This window comes from Pteropus alecto, unplaced genomic scaffold, assembly GCF_000325575.1.
Source record: "Pteropus alecto unplaced genomic scaffold, ASM32557v1 scaffold22, whole genome shotgun sequence".
Lineage (NCBI taxonomy): Eukaryota > Metazoa > Chordata > Mammalia > Chiroptera > Pteropodidae > Pteropus > Pteropus alecto.
In genome coordinates this window covers 8,263,131-8,270,197 of record NW_006434839.1, presented here as the reverse complement: position 1 = coordinate 8,270,197, position 7,067 = coordinate 8,263,131, and positions in this window count along the sequence as shown.

The window sequence follows — 7,067 nt, the reverse complement described above, 5'->3', positions numbered from 1 at the left end:
AATGTGAACTTAGCTCAAATTTCAAATGTCTAAGAGTGATTTTCAGTCACAGCGACTGATAAAATCCTCTGACAGTAGATTCTGTAGCCCTTAACGTAAGGGGTCATTAAAGGCTATAGTAAATCAGATTTTCTATTGGTGCAGAAACAGATAACCTTGGTGGGCAACCATATCACTGTATATCTTTTTCTATTGGGTAGAACTCTAAAGTTACAGATTTTGAGCTAGGGATCCCAGTTCAAAACTTAAAAACCGTAGAATCAAAGGGTAATTCTAGTTTCTTTTCCACATTAGAGCCATCATTTGGAAATAAGGTTTGCAGATATACCATCATGTCCTCCAACACTGCCTGGCTTGATTAAAGACAGAATGTCATGTGGATGTTACCCGACAGCTTTAGGGTCAACCACAAAATAGGGGGAAGTTCAGTAGGGAGGTAGACCAGTTGTAAGATATCACTTATAATGGTGACATAACTTGTCTTTCTTTTTATCTGTTGTTCACACAGTCTCAATGAACTATTAAACGTTTGTGTGCAGTGTCCTGTTGGCCTGTCTATGGCATTTTCACTTGGGGATATTGAGCCTCAGGAACAGAGCTAGAGAGGAGAATAAGGATGTGTCAGAGAAAGAAAAGGGAGCTTTTTGCCCATGGATTGGAAGGTCTGCAAATCTAAATGAATTCAAAGAAAGCTCTTCATTTCTAACCATAAATTAATTTATTAAATGCAGGCTGGGAAGAAGACTGTCAAAAGGGATCAAAGCTCAGTTATTCTGAAGTCTTTGGAAAGCAGCAATTCTTGGTTAGTTGCTTTCCTCATCTCCCCAATAGCTGTTAGAGATCTTGAAACAGAAAGCCCAGCACCACAGGCTCTAAATCTTAAACTAGGTAAGCAGTTTCTTATGTATAGCTAGTTCCTTGATAAGGATCCGGAAGGAAAACCAGCAAAACATTTTAACATGCAGATTCGGGTCTCCCGTGGGATTTGCTTTTTCATTGAGTTTAAGCTCTTGCTGCAACACAACTCTGTACCATCTGGGATGCTAGCATTCACAGCAGTTAGTTTGGATATCTGAGCTGTCTGCCACGCGAATACCAGCCTGAGGAGATCATCGTTCTTCAGTTTCATTCAATGCTTAATGAATGCCAAATTAATTGGCAGGAAGGAAAAACACTGTGTTGATACACTAAACAGGCCTGTGTGCATAATTAAAGAGTTGCTCAAGTAGCCGATTTTGAGCTTTATTTCTTTCCTTTGTTAACAAATCTCAAGAAAGCCTTTGTTACAATTTAGCTACTGTCATTTGGTTGGTGTTCATTTTCTAGCCCTTTAAAATAGGAACAAATTTTGTCATTTCATGCTTAACTTATAACTCATACAGATTTGAACTGACATCAATTTAGTTTCCATATTTTAAAAGAAATTAATTATACGTAGTACCAGGGATCTCTGTTTTACCTACTTGGCTAAGAAATACATGAGTCTGGGCGTGGCGTTAAAAGTATTTAATAATTTTGGTTTATTCTTAGGTTACCTCCACATCTGTAAAGTGATTGATTAAATTAGAGGTGTCTAGAATAAGCCCAATTCCATTGCAGCTGGCAGAGCCTTATAAATTCATTTTACTGCAAAAGAGAGGATCTTATAGCATCAGGACCATGCCGTCAGATGTTTGCAAATGCCTATTTTAGCATGTTGCCTTGTAGTTGCTGTATTTACCTTCTTGGAATTAAAAGAGGAGGGAAAATGAAGACAGATGCATAGCTTTACATTTTTTTTAAATTGCCTACTTTAGAAGTCTTAGGGTACTTCCATCTTTGTAAAGGCTCAGCTTAATTTTACATATACACGTTAGCTATACTTGGAAAAACACTGAGAACAAGGTTTTAAGACATACTAAAGTAATTGTCTACTCCACCCCTGCTTCGATAGTCAGATTTCAAAGTCTAAAAGCTTAAATATGACTAGTCTTCTATGGGGAAGATATATATTTCAAGAAGTCATGCATTTGGTCTCCTTTTTGAAATTTTTTTTCCTGTCTCAGAAAAATAATTTTGATGACCAGTTGTAAACTATGTTCTTCCTCAATTGTAAACCACCTATTTAGAGAAATAAAAGTGGACTTTCTTTCTTAAACATGACATTTAGCCTGGCCAAGAGACGTTGTGATTGTGTTATTCTGTAAGCCAGCTTGCTTTTTGGACTTGTGCGAAATGTCTTTTGAAATGAATAAAATTAGATAGAATTAATTTTCCTTTATTATAGTCTTTAGCTCAATTTAGAAATTGTGAAATAATGTGATGTTTTTCTATGAGCAGATTCCTTTATGGGTATAGACACACAGACACACACACAAATGTACAGTTGACCATTGAACAAAAACAGATTTGAGCTATGCGGGTTCACTTATGTGTAGATTTTTAAAGATAAATACTGTAAATATGTTTTCTTTTATTTTCTTAATAACATTTTCTTTGCTGTAGCTTACTTTATTGTAAGAACACAGTATATAATACATATAAAACACAAAATACGTGTTAATCCACTATGTTATCGATAAGGCCTCCAGTCAACAGTAGGCTATCTATCAGTAGTTATGTTTTGGGGGAGTCAGAGGTTATACTTGGATTTTCAACTGGGCAGCAGGTCAGGGCCCCTAACTCCCATGTTGTTCAAGGGTCAGCTATATATGTTTTTCTCTTTTAAGAGGTTTCTTCCCTGTCACCACTTCAAAATCGAAGTCTGCAGCCTTGGAAGAAGAGTACAGGAAAGCTAAGATGAGGACCTCTTCTTGTCTTGGTTGTAGCAGTGAACACTGGCATATGTATATAAAGCAGCTTGGGAAAGACGTTAGAATTTTTTTTAAGTCAAGTCTTTTACTTCTCTTATAAATTAGAAGTACTCAATGGCCATAAATTAAGACCCCTTCAGATAAAGATAGATCCTCAAAACCAAAGTTGGACCGGAAATTAGACTGAGAAGGAAAATACAGCTCCATCTTTAGCCAAGAGGCAGTCTTTCCGAGTCTGCTTGTTAACGCTGGCGGCTCCTCGTTACAGCATCTCCTGGATTGGAGACATGCTGTTGCAGCAACCAGCTCATCTGACAGTTGGAGAGGGTTAAACAGCTTTTTTGAAACTTTTAAATAATAACCATTTATTGATTTTTGTGATTATAAAAATATTTTTATTCTAGAAATTCAGGAAATAACTAATTGTAAAGAAGGAAAACCACTATTATTTAACTGATGAGACTCATTTTTCCTGATTTCCGTTAACCAGCTTGGTAAAGGCCAGAAAAAGCAAAAAAAAAATTTAACACAGCCATTCTCATTGTCTTTTAACCACATGTGTGGAGGACCAGGGTGTAAGCATTGTCCCTACCCTTACTTATATTCCTTTAAGCATTGCACTTTTCCGGACATGCAGTCTGGAGATGATTCTGTTGATTTCTATCTTCTAAGCCTGAATCGTGGGTGTAAGGTACTACTCCCCAGAAGCTATAGGGCACTGCCTCTTTCAGGTCATGGGAAATTTCACCTCTAAGACTCATTTGAATTTTCAGCCCTTTGTGCACCATTATGGACATTTGGAGCACATTCACGAAGAGCTTTCTGTTTAGATGTATTTTTTAATATGACCATGATTAAACCCATGCCGGAAAAGGATGAGGCGCTTTTGAAAGGCCAAAAGACAAGCAGAGAAAAGGAAAACAGACAAAAGAAACATAAAAGTCCTTGACACAAGAATTCCCATATCATGCTTATGCAAATGTCTCTCCAAAAAATGTTATCTCTCTGCTCACCAGCTGAGGTTCAGAAGTTTTGTGTTTCATACAGGACTCCTTTTCTCAGCATTTGAAGGAGATTGCTACAGGCTTTCAGGGTTCTACTCTTTTGTTCACCTTCCTCTTTGGTGGCAACATGGTGGGTCAGGGCTGTTTGCCGAGGTACCTAAGTCAGCAATGGAAATCATGAGGGAACCCTGGATGGAGCAGCTGGCGTGAGCTCTGTCTAGTTGGAGGTTTTAAATATAAGTACTTTTGGAGTATCGTTATTGTTCTAAGTCATCATTGAGCTGTGTTGACTGTTCTGCAGCCGTCCCCATTTCCATCATGATCCTCTCTGGTTTAACTTACCTTTGCTCAATCTGTATGGACCTCTTAGGGTTTTTTGTGTGTTTTTTTAAGTACAAGTAATTTTCTGATCCCAGGTTTGATGAATGTGTTAACGCTGCTTTGTGAATAATTAGTGATCTGCTGGACAATTGCAATTGTAGAATTATGTTGTATGTAATGTACATATGGAGAAAGAATGTATTTTGTTCATTTTCTTAATAAAAAGTTATATATGGACACTACAAGATGTCTCTTTTGTTTGCTAAAACTACTTTTGAAATCAGCTTTCAAAATATTTATGTACTTTGCAGTCATCATATTTTTCTCTCAAAAAGGTGAGTTTTATTCAGATTTCCAAACATGGAAAACGATATACACTGTAGAAGGGTCTTTGGGTGTTTTCCTTTGAGACAGTGCTGAAATAAAGACATTCTGGTGAATCTCACAGAGTTTCTGGGGAAGTTTTCATTTTTAAAGAACACCAGTAAATCATAAAATGATGATTTTTATCTACTGTTAAGGATCAGCACTATTTTGTCTGTTTTGTACATTCGGACCTTCAGTTTCCCAGGTTTTCTTTAAGGGGGGCATAACTTTTACAGGTTAGGAACTAGAAGGAAAAAACTGATCGGAACTAGAAGTTTAATTGTAGAAGATAGTTAAAAGAGAACTGGAGGTGTTTGGAAAAGTTCTAGATCCCTGTCCCCAGTGAAGGGGAAAGAGACTTTAAGGGCTGAACCTAAAAAAAAAATCAAACTCAGAAATATGCTAACAAGGACTGTTAGGGTTGGGTCGTGTGAGCTCTCCAGACATGCTCTCAATAACCAAGGTCCCCTCAATAACCAAGATCCCCTCGCGGCCCTTTTCATCTCCTCATGTGGTTTACATTGTCTTGGCTTTGTGATCTTACATTTTACAGTGAGTTGTCAACTGATTTTATTCAAAATAGCGGTTATGTCTTCTCAATTTACAAATCAAGTAAGCCCTCTTAATGCGTAGCTTTCATTTCTTGAGTGTGCTTTGAACGTGGCTCATTAAATAACATTTCTTTGTTTTCAGAACAGGAAAACATGATGTAGAGTGATAAGGTGAGGAATTGGCCTTTCCTTGGGAAGAATTAACTCAAAAGGATCGAAATGCAGGCTCACATCTCCTCTCCCTTGACATATTTGTCTTCTGGCAGGAAGACAGCAGTAGGCCGAGGGCTTTGTGTTGAACCGTCGAGATGTCAGCTGCTCCCAAATCAAGTGAGTGTGGAGAAAGAACTACCTTAGGAGCGTCTAGTTACCCAAAGAGATGATCCAGCATCTAATAGGGAGATGGCCATGTGTGCCCATACTCACATAGACAACCAGAGTCCATATAAATTTGAAATAAGCATTTTTTCTGTAAACGAAGGCAATATGTTTTACCACTAACTTTTCAGATTTTGAAGGTATGAACGTGCGAAAGACTAACTGATGGCTCTCCTGGAGCCTATGTCAGTTTTGCATTGGCTTAAATACTAGTTGGTTACATTTCTTCTTCCCTTTAGCACCATGTATTATGCCGCATTTTACATATCTTAGGAGAAAAGGAAGAGAGGAGACGAGATTTGGGGCTTTTTGCGGCATAGGGAAGGTAGGGCTTGCAGGATGATGCTTGCAACTCTCCTGTCAATCTTACTCTGAAGCTTCTCTAATGTCCACAGGGGACTTTCCTCTCGCTGGGCTGTCACCTAGGAAAAGCAAAGCCAGTCAGTTACATTCTTTCTAGAAACATTCTTCCAGGGAAGACAGAGAAAAGCTCTAGGTAGAAGTGGCCTGGGGCACGGGAATCATAGGTTTATTTCCAGATCCAGCAGTGACTTCTGTGTAGCATTGGGCACAGTCTCAACTTCTCTGCCTCACTTTCTCATCTTTTAAGTAAATGTTGGCTGCAGATCCTGTTTGCAGGGATCCCATTGATATTTTTCATCTATAAAATGCCAAAGACCTTAAAAAATACTAGCTATCTCAGTAGTCATCGCTAGTGTTAAATAGCCGGTCCTCTTGTTTATTTACTTTCTCCCTTGGGGTCCAGAAGAAATATGTGGTTTGGGAGGAAGCTTGTAGGATGGTGGAGACTGTGAGTGAACAAGAGGCATAACAAATTAAATATGACAACTGAAAGTGGCTCTTGGTTGGCAGGGCAGGGAGGAGGGTGAATGACCTATTCAGGAAGAGAATGGAGTCTTAGGTCTCATTTGTGGCCAGCAATAAACTATGAGTCATTCTCTTCTTAGAACAGTGTGCCTCCAGCATGGCCCAGGGGCCTGCCCGAGTTTCTGGTACTTGTACTCCTTTCTGTATCCTTGGCACACTCTTGAAGTTAACCTCAAAATACCCCTGGCCCAACTCTGGTCCACCCTTAAGGGTGTTAACTGCCTTTCAGAACTCCTACATAAAAGGAAAATCATAACAGTAGTTGCATTCTAGAAGTATACTTTGTTGTCGGAACTGAAGCATTAATGTGATTTTGAAAAAATGTAGGACTAAAAGAAAAGATGTAGATCCAAGGCATAGCACTACCATTTAAATAGCTTTGTTATCTCAAAGGGAATCTTTGATCTCTGTGCCTGATTTCCCTATTGGTAGAGTGATGACAGTTTTCTAAATAAGATGTGTAAAAATGTTTTGAAAACTAAGATGGCAGGCAAATAGAAGAGATTGTTGTAATAGCAACTATGAATGTGGACCAGATTCACCTGACATATAGTAGATCATACAAGCCTAGAAGATGAAGAGAATCAATCATCTTTGATTCCTTTCATGAATCTCCTCCATCTTCACTCTGTCTCTAGATAAGGGACAGGCAGAACCTTCTTGTGACAAGTCAGCAGATCCTTTTACGGGTAGGATCAGGGCCAGTACAGAACCTCTTTGTTGACTTTTTATATTTTTTATTTGTTTTGTCTCTGCACCAGTGTTTT